This window comes from Camarhynchus parvulus, chromosome 3 (assembly GCF_901933205.1).
Source record: "Camarhynchus parvulus chromosome 3, STF_HiC, whole genome shotgun sequence".
In the NCBI taxonomy this organism is placed as follows: Eukaryota; Metazoa; Chordata; class Aves; order Passeriformes; family Thraupidae; genus Camarhynchus; species Camarhynchus parvulus.
The window spans coordinates 12990588-13008451 of record NC_044573.1 but is presented as its reverse complement, the minus strand read 5'-3'; positions in this window follow the sequence as shown (position 1 = coordinate 13008451).

Genomic DNA, 17864 nt, shown 5'->3' with positions numbered 1-17864 from the left:
TCATAATCACTAATTCAGGTTAGCAACATATGTGGCACCCCAAAAGACAGGAGTGTGTTCCTATCCCATTCACATGCCCCTTGTTTCAGGAATTGGATTACCCAGTGACTCCTTGTTGGAAATCATCAACAAGAAATGTAACATCAGTGGATCAGACCTATGGAGTCTTCACTTGCCCACAAGGAACATCCCCTTGGAGCTTTCTGCAGGATTTCCTTCTGCTTGGTTGGTTTGCCCCACACCTGCTCCTTCTCACATGCACTATCCCCCACTGGAGGCGTGCACAAGAAGACACCAGCACAGCTTCTGTGTCAGACACAGCAGGGCCACAGGAGCTGAGAAGGGGACAGTGGAAGCAGAAGGGCTGTGTTTGGAGCTTGCAGTTCCAAGGTGGATCACTGAAAACCCTTCTCCTGGGAATAGAGGTTATTGCAGCTGGTGTGGGGCAGTCCCTGTGAAGCCACAGACACAAAAAGCATGGTTGTAACCCTTTAAAGACACAGAATAATCCTTTAAGATGTAGTTTATCAGAAGTGTATTAACAGAGATGTCACTGGGATGTTACAAAGCACCTTCATGCTGCGTGTGACTACTGCAACCTGCAAAATCAGAACTTGCTAATAGCAAATTTCCTGGAAATCAGTTTGAGCTTCCTCATGTTTTCCGTGAATTTCCATTACTCCCTCCAAATACAAAACATTTCCTTAAAAATCCCCACGATGCATGAGGATTAACAGAGGAATGTTACAGAATGTCTTCTGTGGAAAACACTTAAGTACAGGAGCAGAACTTTGTAAGGACCAGAAGTCCCTCTCTGCCTTGTGATCCTTTCTAACCCTTTAGAGCTTGTCACACCCTCCAGAGAGCACTTCAGGTCCACAGCCTTAATGTGATATATTATCTTTACACTGCCAGATCTGCCCAGGTTTCCTTTCCAGTGATTTACTGCCTTTCAGCCATTCAAACTCCAGCCCCAGGAACTTTCTCCTTGGTCCCAACACTTCTCTTTACCACTGAATCAACCACAAGCAGAGCATTTCTCCAGCAAAACACGGTCCAAATTCGGCCTGTGAAAAGTGTTCACCTTTGCACAAACTTGTGGATTAATTAGCAGATTTTCAGGACTTGAGGATGCTCAAAGCATTGTTAAAGGGTTAACACCGAGACTGTTTTCAGACAGTGAAAGGTCTGGCTACAGCTTCCCTTTGTTTCCCTCTTCCTCCTCCCTTTCCACCTTCCCTCCTGCTGCTTCTTTTATGGATAAGTCTTTACTGTGACTCAAAAAAACCCCAAAATTGCCTCTTGAGGGCCTTGTTTTCCCCTGACTGCTTGGGGCCATCAGAGATCCAGTCAGAGGGTGGCTTTTGTAATAAGGAAAGCTTCTTCCAGGCAGAGGAAGACACTGCCAGGGGATTCTATATTCACAGCCTTTCTATTTCTGGCTCTCCCTTTTCACAGGGCTTTGTTTGCTAAACCCTGCTCTCACCCACGGGACATTAGTGAGCATACTTACCCCAGAAAAAGAACAAGCAGAAAAGCCCCCAACCACTCTGGCACAGCCCATCCCAGAGATAAGGCACTTTGCATCTTACCTCTCTGCCTTTTCTACTTCCAGGAGACTAATTCACAGGAATGCCTTAACGGCTTGAATCCTTCTCTGTGGATTTCAATCTGCCTCTGGAGGTAGGAAGTAAGAAGTAATCCTATTTTCAATGCAGACAGGGGTGGGCTGTGCAGACACAGAGCCCAAAGCAATGCAAGAAAGGTCACTGCAATAATGCGATGCTCAGAAAGCCCCAGGCAGCTCTGGGGAGCTGGCATCAGATGTTAAGGCAAACCTAAGGGCCCCAACTCTCCCTCTGATCGCTGACAGAAGGATTTCAGCCCATGACATCAGCTCAGAGCCTTCCCAACCCCAGAGAGAGAGATCCAGCTGCCGCCTGCACTGATTTTGAGGCAATGCTTAAAGTTCTTGTCAAGGTGCCTAAAACACATAGGATGGGTAAAGCATTGCAGCCTCTCAAGATCTGCACAGGCAATGCAGGGATATTCCCTCTTCTTCCTGAATCTTTTTCTCAAAAGTTTTCATCAGTCTTCCTGCAAAAGTTCTGTTTAGTCCAGTCTCACCAGTGCAGCACACAGTTAACTGCTCTCCCATCCTCAGAGGGCTCCAATGCTCCCTCCTGTAGATTTTCCATCAGTGGTTGTTTTGAACATTTTTTTATGCTGTCTCTTGAAACAAGCCAGTGTTCAACATGGCCTGTCTGACACCTATCCCGAGGTCAAGCCAATTATTTCACTCCTTGCCCTGAGCTGCTGAGGCAGTCACAGCTTGCACCAATCTTTTCGCATTTCCACCACCTCCAGCCGAGCGCAGCCCAACATGGGAAGTTTACACTTTGTCACTGTTGATGCCTGCAAAGTCACCAAAAGCATATGCCACCTCCCTCGCCCTCTCCTGAACAGCAAATCCTTTTTAAACCTCTCCCTTCCTCAATTTCATACAACTGGTCATTCAGCCAGAAATTCTCCAGTCTTGAAGGCCCACTTCTCCAGGGTCTGACACAGCCACATTTTGATGTGGTATTGATAACAAGTGTGTAATGGTCTGTATCTACATGTGAAGCCACCCTTTTCCCAGGAAGGGACAGTCAGGGAGTTGGCTGTAATCTTGGATGGTTCTCCAGGCTCCCAGCTACCACCACAGGAATGCACTCTCACTCAACTTCTTGCCTTGCCAGTCACTGCTTTTTGATATCCAGCCCATCTCTTCAGCTCTTTTGAGCCGAGCACACACATTTTCTCACCTGGCACCAAGCAGATGAGAAGATTTGTGTGCCCAAGTCACAAGTGCTCACCTGTATCAGCTGGTCTGATTGCAGCCTGGTCATTTCCAACAGGGCAACAACAGTCTTGCCAAAAACAGCTCTTGGTCCCCTAAGCACTTGCTGCAGCAGGAATAGGGCTTCTCAGAGAGGAATCAAGTCCTTTTAATTTGACAGAAACCACTGAGAAGCTCTGCCAGAGCAACAATATCCCCCCAGTGCTGGCCTGGATGAGCACTGTGAACCCAGAGGTGAAGGACTTTCATAGCCCATTACCCAGCCTCCTGAGCCATGCACTTCCCAGCTGCCACACAGAAGCTCAGTCCCTGCTCTCTTTCTCCTTCACTCTCAGCTTGCAAACAGAGTGTGAAAACACATTTCCTCATCTTCAAATGTTTTATTTATTTATTTCCTTCTCAGCATATCTGCCCCCAGCTTATCACCTGGAGGCGCAGGGAAGGAGACACTCAGCACTTCACAAGATGTCATGTTTGACCTTGTGCATGTTAGAAGCTGGAAACATGAATTATCAGTAGCACAGGGGAATGAATAAGGAGTGTTGTAACTTGGAAACTTCAGACACAGCCACAGGAAGATGCAGTGATGTGTTCTTTTATCTCAGCCTAACTCCCAGAGGGTCGCTATTGTACAAATCACTTGCTAAAATCCAGAGACACCTTCAATCTCACACAAGGTATAAATTCAACCCCTTCTCCCCCAGTTAAAATAATGATCAGAGATGGTTATTAGAAATGTCAGAAAATCTTCTTTCTGTCTTGAAACTTTGCAAGCTTGGTGACCCTCCTGACTACCTACACATGCAAGGGAAGCCTGGCAAGTCCTGAGGGCCAAGACAGAAAATCATAAAATCATTTAGGTTAGAAAGGCCTTTCAAATGATCCAGCCCAACCATTAACCCAGCACTGCCAAGTCCTAAGTGCCACATCTACATATCTTTCAAATGTCTCCAGGGATGGTGACTGACCCCTTTTCTGGGCAGCCTGTGCAGGGCTTGACAACTCTTTTGGTGAAGAAGTTTGCCCTAATATCCAATCTAAACCTCCTCTGATGCAACCTGACATCATTTCCTCCTGTCCTATTGCTTGTTACCTGGACCCACTCCAGCACCTCGATGTCTCTCTTGGGGTGAGGGGCCTAAAAACAGATCAGAGAATTTGAGGAGTGGCCTGACATCCTTTCCCTACCAGCAGCACAGCAGCATCTTCCAGGTGCTTCCACCAATAGATACCAGCACAATTTGCAGATGAAAGCAGCACATTTTCATCATTACTGCACTTTGTGGAGGATGGCAAGGCTGAGGTTAAAGAATAGCAATGGAAATGGGACAGAAGCACAGAAGATGGTCAGGGAAGTAAAGCAAGGTTTTGTCTGCTGTAACCAACTCAGGTCAGCATGCTCCCATTGTCAGTGAAAGCCCCTAGAGCCAGGTCTTCAAAGGGCTGCCTAGAAGCACCCAAGATGCCAGGCTGGGGCTTACCAAAGCTAGTTTCTTCCTCCATGTGAAATTCCCCATTTTTACTTACATTTAGCTGCTCAGGACAAACTCCAGGAAATACCAGCTAAAAATGTGCTAAAACATGTCAACAGCACAAAGGGAGGAACAGCTTTGCCTGTCCCCAGCTCTCTGAACTCTTCTCCCAGCCTGGCAAACCCTGAAGCAATTCAGACACTGATGGAGAGACTCTGTTTGGGCAGAGGCATGATGTGCCATACTGGCAGGTAAGGACATGACTACAACTCCAGAGTCCATTCACACACCCAGAGCCTGGATGTGCATCAGTCTTCAGGAAAACTTTGAGGTTTGATGGGTTTCTGAGCTAGGAAGCCAACCTATATATCCTCAACGAAGGCATCATTGCATCCCTCTTCACCCAGAGGGGAAACTCATCCACACACACTGGAAAACCCCTTCTGCAATTGTCTTTTCTAAACATCTCTACTGAGACTCTTCCCAGCCCAAACACTTTCTAATAAAGTCAACACCAAAGATTTATCTCTGGGCACAACAGGTTTCCTGCCTTTATAGCAGAGGCCAGTGCTGCAGGTACCTCATTTCCAGCATTTATAAATAAAGATATTTATTGCAGGAGAAGGCCTGGGAGATGGCATTGCTGCAAAGAGCTCAGTCTAATAGGCACAGCTCCATGATCCTCATTCCTACAGGAAGCCAGTCAAAGCCTGGGGGACAGCAGGATTTTCCTGGGAAGGCTGTGGCTGTGCTCAACACCACTCAACACCCTGCTCTCCCACCCCAGTCCTGTGCCTGCCCAGCACCACTGACCCACACAGTGCTGTCTGTGCACCACGGAGCAGCAGGTGCCCAGCACAAATGAATCTTCTGACACCCCAAACCCAGCACTGCCACATGACTCCTGGGCTGCAGGAGAGGGAGCAGCAGGTCTCAGTGACTGGAGCCTCATGGAAACGCTGCATGCCCTCTCTCAGGAGCTGGAAACACACTGAGGATGAAGGAGGAGCAGAGGGAGCAAGGGGAGTACTCGGGATGCTTAGGGCAGTTTAAAGCAAGCAGGTGTGAAAGTTTTGCTTTAGTAGAGGTCCTGCAGTCTGGCTGACACATCCAAACTCTCCACCTGGTGTGCATCCCCACTTGGATCAACACCTTTACAGGTATTTCCTGATGGTCTATTGATTTCAACAGACGCCCCAGTAAAGGTTCTAGAGAGGGAACAACACCCCAGTAGCAGCTGCAAGTTCATGTGCTAACACCCCACTGGTTGGTGCAAAAGGGAAAAGGAGTTTGGAGAGGGTAAGTTATTAACAGGTCAAGGGGATATTTGCAATCCTGGCAACAAGCAACCTACCTCAGAGCTGGGGTGACAGGAGCAGGCACAGCACAGCCTCCCCTGTGATCTGACCTCAAAACCAGGGTCACCTCCCCAAGGCTCCTGCCACTCTCCTGACATACCTCCATCCTTGTAGGAAACATCACTTGCCAGGCCCAGCTGTGCCAGGGCAAGGCACATCCCAAAATGCCCCTGGCTGCCAGTTCCAGGTAGGGGATGACCTCCTGGTGACATGAGCCAGTCAAAGCACAGGGCCTGGGGGACACAGTGTGGGGCAGAGCAGCTGGGCCACGCGAGGAGGGGAGTGGCAGGCAGCATCCCCTGGGAGCAGCCTCTGCCCAGGAGCAGAGCAAGGACTGAATTTCTGTTCTGGGGCTCTCTGTGCTTCCTGTTTGGTGAAACAGCCTCAAAGGCAGGTCAGTATTTATAAGGCTCCAGTCACATCATCCCATTGTTCCCATGAAGTCAAGAGGCTGCAGGGGAGAGAGCAAGAGAGAGCAAAGCACCTCAGCAGGCTGCCCCAGCCCTGGCAGCAGTGGCACTGGGCAGGGAGGCGGAGCAAACAGCTCAGTGATGTCACTGCTTTCCCACCTCCTGCCACGGAGCAGCACAGAGGGCACTCAGATGCTGGGAGCACAGCTTTCCCCTCCCCAGGTGTCTGCTGATAGTGGAAAAGGCAAAAAGGACAGGGGAATATTTTTTCCCCTCTGGCAATCTATAAGGTTGCATCTATAAACACCCTCCAAAGTCTCTGTAGACCCAATGACAGGAGCTTTAAAGGCTTTTGAGTGATGTCAGCTTCTCAGCTGGTCCAAAACCATCCCTCCTCCAGAGACACTCTGTTTTCTGATGCACACAGATCAATGTCATGCCAGTGCCTTCTGTATGGGCAAGGAGAGGAGCCTCCTACAAAGGGAGGGGACACCAGCAGGGCCCCAGGAAGAGGCAGCAGACCCTCCCTATCCAGGCCACACACTGCAGGGGTGATGGACAGCAAAGCAGAACCAGGAGAGAGAAGAAAATGAGAGCCTCACAGAAGGAATTTGGGGTGTAAAGGGGAGTACAAGACAGGAGGGTGAAGCAGATGTGGCAAATGGAAACTAGAAATAGCTCCTGTGCTCACCAGAGCCCCCAGCAAGAAGCAGCACAGCATGAATAAAAAGCTATTTTGGGGTTTACCTCAGGATGTTGCTCTTCAGTGTTGCACAGCCCCTCCACTGAACACAGGGAAAGCCATTTTGGGCTTGACAGGAGGAAGGGGCAGAGACAAAAGAGAGGGGCAACAGGAAAAGATCCTGCATCAGTAGCAAGCCATAGCTGAAGACAAAGGCCTTTTGTAGGTGAGACAGCCAGGTTAAGAGACTTCAGCAAATCCCTCTGATTATTTGCTTCACCTGTGCAAGGAGAGACTGCACAAGAATGAATGCAATAAAGAGGATGAACCAGGATGGTAAAGTGATGGGGATTGTGCAAGTTCCCACCTAGGTGAAACTCTCTGTTTCGACTCAATCAGCAGTGGCAATTGTTTGGTCATCACCACTTTTTCTTAGATTTTGAAGCCTCCCTGAACCTGTACTTGTAGGACCACATTGACTTGATGCAGGCTGCATCTCAGTCTCTGTTTTTCCATGGATTGGGACACAGCATTTCCCATGAACAGCATGAAAACAGAGTGCAAAAGGCAAATTTTGCAATCTGATTTTGGGCAAAACAGATTTTAGGCAAAATGAGGTACACATGCACAGCCTGGTCTGTGGGAAAGAGCCAGCCTCCAATTCTGACAGTCAGCTTCAGTGGACCCAGAATTTCACCAGCAGCATTTGCTCACCTATCAAGCAATTCATTGAATGAGAACTTCTGCTGCTCTATACTTTTGGCATGGTTTTATATATGATGTTTAAAGAATTTTTTGTTGTTGTTTCCCTTCCCCATTTTATTTCCTCTTTAAATTCCAAGACAACTGCCTGTGTGCAGGGATAGCAGCTGTTTTGTTCCTGGAATCAGCACTCAGTTACTGGCCAGCCAAACACTGGGCTTTCTGAAGGAAATTTGGCTTTCCTGATTTGTTGCTGTTTTCCTTAGGCTGAAGTTCATGTCTGCTAGAGCCAGAACAGACATTTAGGGTTTTGTCTAAGAAAAGAAAGAGTTCACTCCTTGTCAGCAGCAATGTGGGGCCTTTCAGAAACAGAAATATTTTCACTCTTAGGTTTCAGCAAGACATTTTGGCAGCATTATGAACCCAAACCTTTGGCAGAATCACTCAGGCAGTGAGACAGAGAGAGGGACTTCATGGGAATATGGAGAGCAAAGGGGATCAGAGCTCAGTGCTGCCCTGGGTGTGCAGGAGTCCTTCCCACACAGCCCTCACTGCTGGCACCAGGGTGCTGCAGGAAAGGGCTCAGGCTGCTCCACGTGCATTCCACATGGAACAGTTCATCACATCACAGCGGCTGCACCTCCAGAAATGTCCTGCAGAACTCACACAGAAATCCCCAAACTGTTCTGGAAGTTCAGGGTTTGGATGTTGGACCAAGAGTGAAGCTATGGAGAGTCCATGCACCTCCTCTGTGAGAGCCAGCAGCTCCCTGGGAGCTGGGAGAGGATTGGAGTCACCAGCCTGGGAGGTGTCTTGGGTAACCAGAGGGCTGTTCCAGAGGGCTGGAATTGCCAACGGGCACTGTGCTTGCATTGCCAGGGGCCTGCTGGAACCAGAACACACGATGGGATGGGACAGAGCTCATTTTTTGCCTCCGGGAGACAGGAGGCCCAGTTAAATCCAAACACACTCAAAATAAGGGCTGAAACCTCGGGATGTTGATCCAGTACAAAGTGAAGCTTCTAAAACCATTAAGTTTTGCCATCTCTGACTGTATTTATGTCCAGCCTTGCTCGAGTGACTGCTCTGAGGAAGCAGGGGACAGACTTATGGTGCTACTGAAAGGTCCTGTAAAATCTCACAGCCCCCAACACAAAGCCATTTTCTGAGGGAAAGGTGCATTGTTTAAAAAAGCAAGGAGTCTTTTTGCCTTCTGTTTGGGAACCTATCCCACCTCAGGTCTGTACAACAACCCTCCCTGGAAAGGAAGGGGATGTGCTCTGGTCAAGGCAAGCTCCTCTCCTCCCCTTGCGCTCTGCTCAGCTGCCTTTCTCCTTCCCTTCCCTCTCCACCACGTCCACATGGAGACTTTAACTGGTTCTGGAGCCTGCGCTCCTCAGGACTCATCCCATTAGGGGCCCAGCTGCCCTGCAAACAATCCTTGGGCCCCAAGAGCTGGAGAACTGCAGGTCACAGGTGAAAATGGGGAGAGGAGAAGAAAAAGAGCACAGGTAGAGCCTTGACATCTCCTCCTGCCCCAGCTTGGAGCCACCAAAGGCTTTTCCAAGCAAGGACAGCCAAGCACAGGTGATTGTAAATCAGATGTTCGGATAAAAATGGTGACAGGTTTTGTTTTGGCACTGAGTTTTTCCAAAACCAAAAAACCCCACTGAATAAGCATGGCTTTGGTCATGGGTCTTTGCATTAACGTTCTGGTCAGTTTTGATATGACCTGAGCTCTCTTTTCCTTCCATGTCTGAACCTTCAGCTTACTTTGCTTTCTAAAGATTTTCTCTGGGGAAAAAAAAAAAAAGAAAAAGAAAAAAGACTGGAAATGCTCTTTTTCAGTTTAAAAGGAAGCTGAGACTCCCTAACAATGAGATGACTCCAGCAGCTGGGCTTTTAAGGACACTCTGGAAATTACCAGACTCCTGATAAAATCGTCGGAGCTGGCAAGGCCGTATTTCCCCTGCACAATTACAATTCCTTTGCCTGTGGGTATTGCTGTGTTGAAATGCCTCTCAAGTTCCTGCTATGTCATTGAATTTGCATGCATTTCTTTTCGGTTCTTTCCTTCTCCAGCCCCTGCCAGAGAGCAGACATTCCTGAAAATCAGCTAACCACACTCCCATAACTTTACAGCCCGAAGACCTTGAAGCAAATGAGCCTTGAAGAGTAATTGTGGAATTACGGGCACCAAATGATGCTGAATTATGCAGCGCTTAACGGATGCTGCTTGGTGGTTGGATTTGGGGGAAAACGCTGGATAACAGGAGAAAAAGTCACTTTTCTAATTGATAGAGCAATGCTAGTAAACTCTCACTGTTTCTGATCTCTATTAGCAAAAAAAAAAAAAAATGGTATTAAACAGTTAAACCTGCACAGTGGGAAAGGTCAGGTTTAGGCATCCCCCCGACACATCTGCATTGCTGTAAGAGGTGCTGAGAGCAATCACACACCAAATCCAAGCACTTCAGCTAAAAAGCATCAGCCAGGATGTACCAGGTCTTGGAGGCCGGTGTGAGCCAAATTTCCATTCTGGTGGATGCATGGACCTTAACGAAGATGTATCTTCCTAGCAGGATCAATTAAATCCTACTGCCTGTGTGAGATGATTGTCTCTGTTTAGAAAACATCTCAATAGCACCATCACTGACCAAGCCAGGAGGAATGCAGCAGCCACAGAAGTAAGGATAGAAACATGATGCGGACATGTGATGTCTGGTGGGGGAGGTTCATTGCAGGGGGGTTGGACAGATAACCTTTAAAGGTCTTTTCTGACCCAAACCATTCTATGATTATACATTCACTGATAATTGACCATCTCTCTGTCTTCACATGCAGGGTGTTGCTGCACATTCTGTGAATGGCCTTCATTATTAGTAGTATTATTATAGTTATTAATATTATTATCTTTATTTCTATTTTTCACAGGTGGGAATCAAGTGTTAGCATTAATTAAGAAATTAATGTAGAAAATCAGCAGCTTGCTCAACACCATGCAGGAAATGGCTGAGGACTGAGGGTTGGGATGCAGGTGTTCCCCTGACCAGACTGTCAGGTTGGAGTGCCTTCCTACCAACAGCTTGGCATTGCAGAGGACCCAAAAACTCGAGGCTGCTGCAATGTTTGGAGGTCCTCTCCCAAAACTGTGATATTTTCCCTGGACAAGAACGTGAAGAAAGGCAGGAAGGGAATGGGGGAAAGTCTGGGAGCTGGTTATCAGAGAGACTGATGGACAAGGCAGTGAGAAGAGCGGGAGCTTTGATGGGCTGACCAAGAAATCCCAAAGGCAGCAGTACCTGAAGGGCCTGGCATTCCCAGCAGGTGGAAATGGGCAGCACGGGGCTCAGGGGTGCCCTGCTGTGGCACCAGGAGAGCCAATTACCCTGTCACTGGCAGAGCAGCGTGCCAGGGGGATGGAGCAAGAGCAGGAGGGAGGGGTAAGGAGGTGACAGTCTAATTAGGGACCGTGTGATAACGCCTGGCTCCCTCCGGCGCTGCAGGCATTTCCTGGCCGCTGCATGCTGCCAGCTTGGCCACCTCAGAGCCTCCTCACAGCTTGGCAATCCCTGGCCACAGCCCCACCGGGCTGATGGAGGCGTCCAAATCCATTGTCCTGCCTGTGTGCCCCTGGGGGATGCAGGAGCAGAGGCTCTGGGTTACCTTTTGGCTTGTCCCTGTCGCTGGGTGTTTGAGCACAGGTGTCTGCTGGTGTTGACACTGAGTGATAAGTGGAGACATTTTTTCCATTGGAAAGAATCTCAAGAATTTCCCTGTTCTCTTTTTATTCTTTTTTTTTCCCCTTTTGCATCATGTAAAGAGCCTGTTACTGGGGGGGGGTGGGGAGGCTGGCACAAGGCAGAGGTGAGGTGGCACTTATTTAAAAAATAGATCCCCTCCATTCCATTCTCACAAGCATAGCCACTCTGGCCCCAAGCTTAAAATTCCTGTTTAAGTTAAATATTCCTCCCTTTCTGTACCCTCAGCTGCCTCTAGTAGCTGGCCCTTAATGCTCTAATCCCTGACTTGCAAACTGGTTCCCCAAAACTGCAGCCAGCAGCCGCCTCAGGGGATTCATTATCCCTCGAGCAGTGGGAAGAGCTGTGGCTCCTTCGGTGCAGTCTGTGGTACTGAGGCTGAATCTGCACCTTTGCATGCGGACCCACATTTCAGCCCCTCCATGACCCCTTCCAAAAGAGGAGCAGAACACTCAGAGCTTCATTTAGCAGCTGAGAGAAAAGTGTTTGGATGTCAAATATAAAAACAACGCCTTCCAAAAGGGAAAAAGGAGACAACAGCTGGGAGAGGGCCCCCCCTCCCCTTGTCCATCTCCTGACACTGACCTGCCACCATAAAACACCCCAGGCTGCCACTGCCAGAAAGCTCCTATTGTATTTGTCATGTTTTTCTGTGTCTAAGCTCTGTTTCAGGTCATTTCTTACGCCATTTGAGCCTGTTAGAATTTTTCCCCAGAAGAAACCAGGCCTGCCTTAGTCTGGCCCACCCTGGGGAGCAGCAGGGAGACCCAGTGACCCCACAGACGTGCTCACACTCCCTCCCAGCGCTGTCACCACGGGGAACACCTGGTCTGACAGGCAGCTGAACATCTCCTGGGCACACACCAGAGGCTGAGGTGCTCCCACGCACAGGGGCACATGGCACTGCTGCCCAGCAAAGCTGCCCAGCCCCTTTTGCTTTCCAAGGCACCTCCAGCCCTGCTGCTGGTGCATCGTGCCACAGGGCATCTCTCCCTCTTGGGGCAATAGTGACACTGATAAGCAGGCACCATCCCCAGCCTGGGATGGAAAATATAATAATTGTGCTAAAAAAAGCCCTGGTGCAGTGGAAAGCGAGGCCCAGGGGGACTAAACCAAGCAGCCTGGGACTCCAGCTTGCCTAACACGTTCAGAGAGCCGTGGCCAGCACACAACTGCCTGTTCCTGCAGCAATCAGCTGGCTCTGGTCATCAGCTGCCCCTGCCCTGGGACTGGGGAGGCACAGGGTCCCCACCATGTGCTCTCCTGGGAATCTGGGCTAGCACAAAGTGAACAGGAGTTATTTTAATGGATAATTTTTTTTTTAAACCCACATTTCAGTGCAATGTTCTGCTCCTTGGCTGGGGAAATGTTGGTGGCAGTGAAGCTGGAAGTGTTGGGGTCCTTGCTGCAGAGGATGCCAGCTCCTCTGGAGAGGATACACACCTGGGGTCCAACACTCATAAATTTCCTTTTTTTCCCCCCTCATCCCCAGTCTGCTGTGTGGGGCTGCACATCCCCACCCTCAGGGATACAGTGAGCTTCCCCACCTATACCTCCCATCCCAGGGCAGGGGAACCATGGGGGATAAGAAGGAAAAGGCAAACAAGCCTTGTTTTGAACAAAAGAATAAAGAGGCTGAACCACAGATGAAACATTACCACTTCAAAAGGGTAAAAAAATAGATAACAACATTAGTCACCAGCAGTTAAGGACCTCCAGCCTCCACAGCCTGAGGGGGCTGTGAGGAGCCTTCCATCCTCCTCATCCTCCTCCTGCCCCTGTTCCTGCCTGTTTGTATCATATGGTTTATGACAAAACAACTTATTAAAGGAATTACGCAACTGAGGCCCTAACCCTTTCCACGCTGGATTTTTCCAAAGCCTCCTTCTTATCAGGCAATCATGCTGGAGACACCAGCTACCTGTCACAAGCCCTGTGTTGTGGTTAGCTGTTTTAATGAGGCCTCAGCTCTTTCATTGCTTGCCTGCTTTGTTGGGAAGCTCGTTCACATGAGTGTGAAGGTAATCCAGGGAAAGCACTATCAGTGCACTCGATTTTGGGGGCTGGCACTGCCTCTGGAGTTGAGCTCTGCCCACAGCCTTGGGACCAGCATCCCAGGAGGTCACTCAGTGGAAGGACATCTTTGCACCTCGCAGGGCAGACTGGAGCTGGCTCTGCAGCTCATGGTCCACGTGGACCACAGGAAACTTGTGCCCTGACAGGGCCCAGTGCTGGCTGCCCTGGGATTACCCAAGAAGGCCGCCTGACCACCGAGGAGGAATGTGTGAGCCTGTGCATAGGTACCCTCTGCCTTCTGAGGTGCCTTTGGGTGCCTGAGGGTCCCACCCAGGGCTGGCAGATTTGGTCCAGGAGCCACCAGAGCAGCATCCTCTAGCAGAGGCAGATGTTGCTGTGGCCTTGCTGCACCAGACACAACAGGACGCCAGGACACCAGGACAAACCTCCCCAGGTCACTGTCCCCCACCCAGGGCTCACCACCATCAGGGACCAGCCCTGCCCTGCCCCGTGGAATCAATTTGGACTGTGAGGTCTGGACCAGAGCTCCAAACACCCCTCAGGCTGCCAGCAAGGGGCTGGCACAGGTGCTCAGAGCAAACCTGTTCTGTGTGTTAGAGTCACTCCCAAGAGCCCCAGCACCTTGGCAGGTTCAGACACAGGGTGAAGGGCACATTGCATGTGAGTGTGGGCTCAGGTAAAAACCCAGCTCCCACGTTTGCAAGAAAATCACTACCCGCTATTTCAGTCCGCCGGTTTCACACTGGGCTGCAATTTTGTGTGAAAGAAACAAAATCACCTGCAAAAATCCCACCCCTCTAACTGCAGCCCACTGGGTCATCTCAGCCAGCCTCAAATCCTCGGGTAAACAGCTCTCATAATGACAGACACCAGGCCGCTGGAAGCCTCTGCTCACATTTGTAATATGTAACGCAGCCCATGAAAAGTGTATCTCTGTGTAATTAGGAGCGCTCAGCGCGGTGACTCAGACATTCCAGAGCACTTTCTTCTCGTCGTTAGTGTGCGAAATCTAACTGCACTCATTTTTTCCAGTGACTTTGGACTTTAAAAACAGCAATTAGCAAAGGCATCTCGTTATCAGCTCCTGTCGGTCGCTCGTGCTCCTGCCAGTCCTGCGCTGGGTTTTGGTCCCAGGCAAAGCTTTGGCAGTCATTTCCCCAGACTTGCTTTGGTCCAGACGACCAGGGCAGCCAGGTGAAGAAAACAGGTGCTAAACCTGAAGCCCTTCCACACGTCTTTGTGTTAAGCACCTGAACATTGAAGTAGCTCTAGACTGGGCCCTTATGTAACACGGCAAATAGCAGATAAGACACGGAATAAAACTGCAGAGGCATCATTTTCTCACTTCTCCTTCTGGTTACCACCAGGCAGGCATCGACAGATGGAAAGTGAAAATGCTGTGCTCTCATGGTTGTGCTTCTCCTGCCGTGTTTTTTATGGTGCCTTTCATCTGTGCTGCTCACAGCTGGCTTTACTGCCCCGGCATTGTCACACCCTGCTGCAGCTGCACGAATGGCAGGCTGCTGCTCTCCACTGATGCTCCGTGCTCTGCCCTTCTATGAAATCTTTCCAGGGGTGCTCTGGAGCCTGCAGTGCTTTGTGAGGGACAGGGGAAGATGCTGTTCCCTCTAGCATGCTGCTGGTCCCTGGATTTTCTTTCCTGGTGGGACTGACTGGTTGTGAGACCCAGCAGAGGGGGTTGAAGGACCAGCATCCCCCTGAAACCTGTGGGGAAACTCTTGCCCAGCCAGCCTGCCCAGGTGAGCCACCGCGTACCTGGACTGATGTGTGGGGACAGAAAAACGCCCTAGACAAATACTTAAGTCCACAACATTTAAATGTGAAAAACTAGAGTGGAAATAACAATTCCTGAGACACTGAGGTGGTTCCTGGTGAGTAGATTGGGCTTGTCTGTCTGCCATTTGTTGCAGTGAATCTCTGAGACACACAGAAAGATGGGGTACTGTGCAAGATCCATGCACACCCAGAGGTTTTTGCTGCGGGAGCAAGGGAGCAAACAGGATCAGGCCCTGCAGCTGGGCTGCAGACAAAAGACAGGGAGTCTATTTAACCTCCTTGGTCTGCTTTCCTCAGCTCAGGTGGGAGGAACCTCATCAAGAGTTTGTGAACTAGCCATGTGTGGTTTGTCCCTGACACCTCTCCTTCCACCTCAATTATCTTTATCGCAGTCTTGCCTGTGTGTTCCTCATTCTTCCTGTTCACAATTGGGGTTTTTTTCACCAGTTGTGTCACCTCATGTGACTGATGTCCTGCTGGGTCAGGGTTATTTTTTAAGAAATGTGAATTTTCCAGCAAATTCAGTCCACTGGGCTCACACAGAATGGCTGGCCATGGATGCATGAATCTTTTTGCACTACAGAAGTGGGGGCACTGACATGTGAAGGGGCAAACCCAACAAGGTGAAAGTACAAAAAAACCAAACCAAGGGTGAGGTTCAGCTCCTCTGGATTCAGCTGCTCCTCTGGATTCAGCTGCTTGAAAGCTGGGCATGCAAAAACATTGAATGGTTTGGATTTGGAGGTGGCCTTTAACATCATCTCGTTCCAGCCCCCTGCCATGGACAAGGATGTCTTCCACCAAAGCAGGTTGCTCAGGGCCCCATCCAATCTGCCTCTGAACACTTCCAGGAATTTGCAATCCACAACTTCTCTGGGCAGCCTGTGCCAGTGCCTCACCACCCTCACAGTAAAGAATTCCTCCTAAAATCTCCTCTAAACCTACTCTCTCTTTGAGTTTGAAGCCATTCCCCCTGTCCTGTCACTACAGGCCCTTCTAAATAGTTCCTCTCCATCTTTCTTGTAGTAGGCTCCCTTCAGGTCCTGGAAGGCTGCAATGGGGTTACCCCAAAGCCTTCTCTTTTCCAGGCTGAACAGTCTCAATTCTCTCAGCCTTTCCTCTGAGGAGAGCTGCTCCACCCCTCTAATCAGCTCCATGGTTATCTCCATCCTCTTGCTGGCCTGAGGACATTCTTTCCAGATAGGCTGTTGAAATGATTCACCTTCTGGAGATGTTTACTTCCTTCCATGGAGTACAGCAGGAGACCTAACAAGTACCTCAAACTAAACACCCAGATTTTAATTACAATGGAGGCAGTTTAGCGTGGCTAGCCTGGTGCCAGGGTGGGAGGTGGCATCACAGGGTCTGAAGCTTTTGGGGTCCTTGCTTCCAGGGTCTGGAACTTTTGCTGGCTGTCTGGGTAAAACTCAGCCAAATAAACCATTTCTTCTTACAGCAGTGCAGATTTCTTCTGATCAGGTTTCCTCAAAAATTATTGCTGCTGCATCACACCAGGAACCTTCCCTGTAGACAAATATCTAAGGCTTGTTGGGAGAGACAGCTATGGAAAGTCACTGATGAAAAATCCCTATAAAGAGCAAAATACTCACGTTAAATACGATACTGCTTGCATTCTGTGGCCAATCCCACAGAAGGTCAGGACTAGTTACAGGGGTTTAGTTGCTCAGATCAAGTAAGGCAGAGACAGCAAGTCCTGGAGGAATTGCTTGGGCTGCTACTGAGAAAAAGCAGAAAGGATTCTGTATGGAAAGGAGCACATGGACAGGGCGCAGTCTGTGAAACATGCTGCAGCAAACAGGCAGCTGAGAAAGGCCCTGGAAGGGGCCAGGACAGCTCAGGAGTCCATCTGGGAGCACCAGTGGGGTGCACAGTAGCCTCTTCCACATAGCGGCACCCACAGCAGACCCAGCCAGGAATCCACATCCGAGTGCTGCAGATTAGGGCAAATCCCATTTCGGGTCAGCTGAGAGCCCCATGGATAGAGACAGGTCATGAGACTGCCCACTACAAAATCCCTTTGTCCTTGAGTGCAGAGGAAAATGGCCCCAGCAGGATCTGCTGAGCCCGGCAGGGATTGAAGAGCCCCTGCAAAGTTCCCCTGGTCCTGCTGTCAGAGCAAGCTCATGCAGGAGACCCTGCTCTAAAGCTGCCTCTGCCTTCCCCTCTTGTGAAGGATCCCAAATCCCAGCAGCTGGCTGAAACCCACCAAATCCATGGCAGAATGTGCCAATTACTCAGGAGGCTGAGCAGAGGGTGAAGCAAGCTGTGGGCACTGGAGCAGGGCAGGGCACTGAGAGGCAAATATCCCACCTGCACACACACACACACACACACACACACACACACACACACAGACACAGACAGACACACATACACACAAAGACACAGAGACACAGATACACAGACAGACAGACAGACAGACACACGCACACGCACACACACACACACGCACACAGAGCATCCTTGGCACACTGGGAAGGGTTTTCCCACCCGAGGGAACACGGAAAGCAGCTCCACCTCTGCTGCTTGCCCCACCAGCCACCTTCAGCCAGTTCCCCTCCACGCCAGGGGACCCAGCGTTGTTGTCACCTGGCCACAAACCGGGTTTTAAGCAGGGCAGTGTGGCTGCAGCTCCGGTGGCAGCAGGGGTCAGTCCTCACCCCGCAGGCAGCACCCACGGCAGGCTTGGCAGCGCTGGCAACAGCTGCAGTGGAAAAGAGTTGTCAAACACCGCTCGGGAAGGCTCGTGCTTGACAAATATTTGTTGAGCTGATTGTAACCT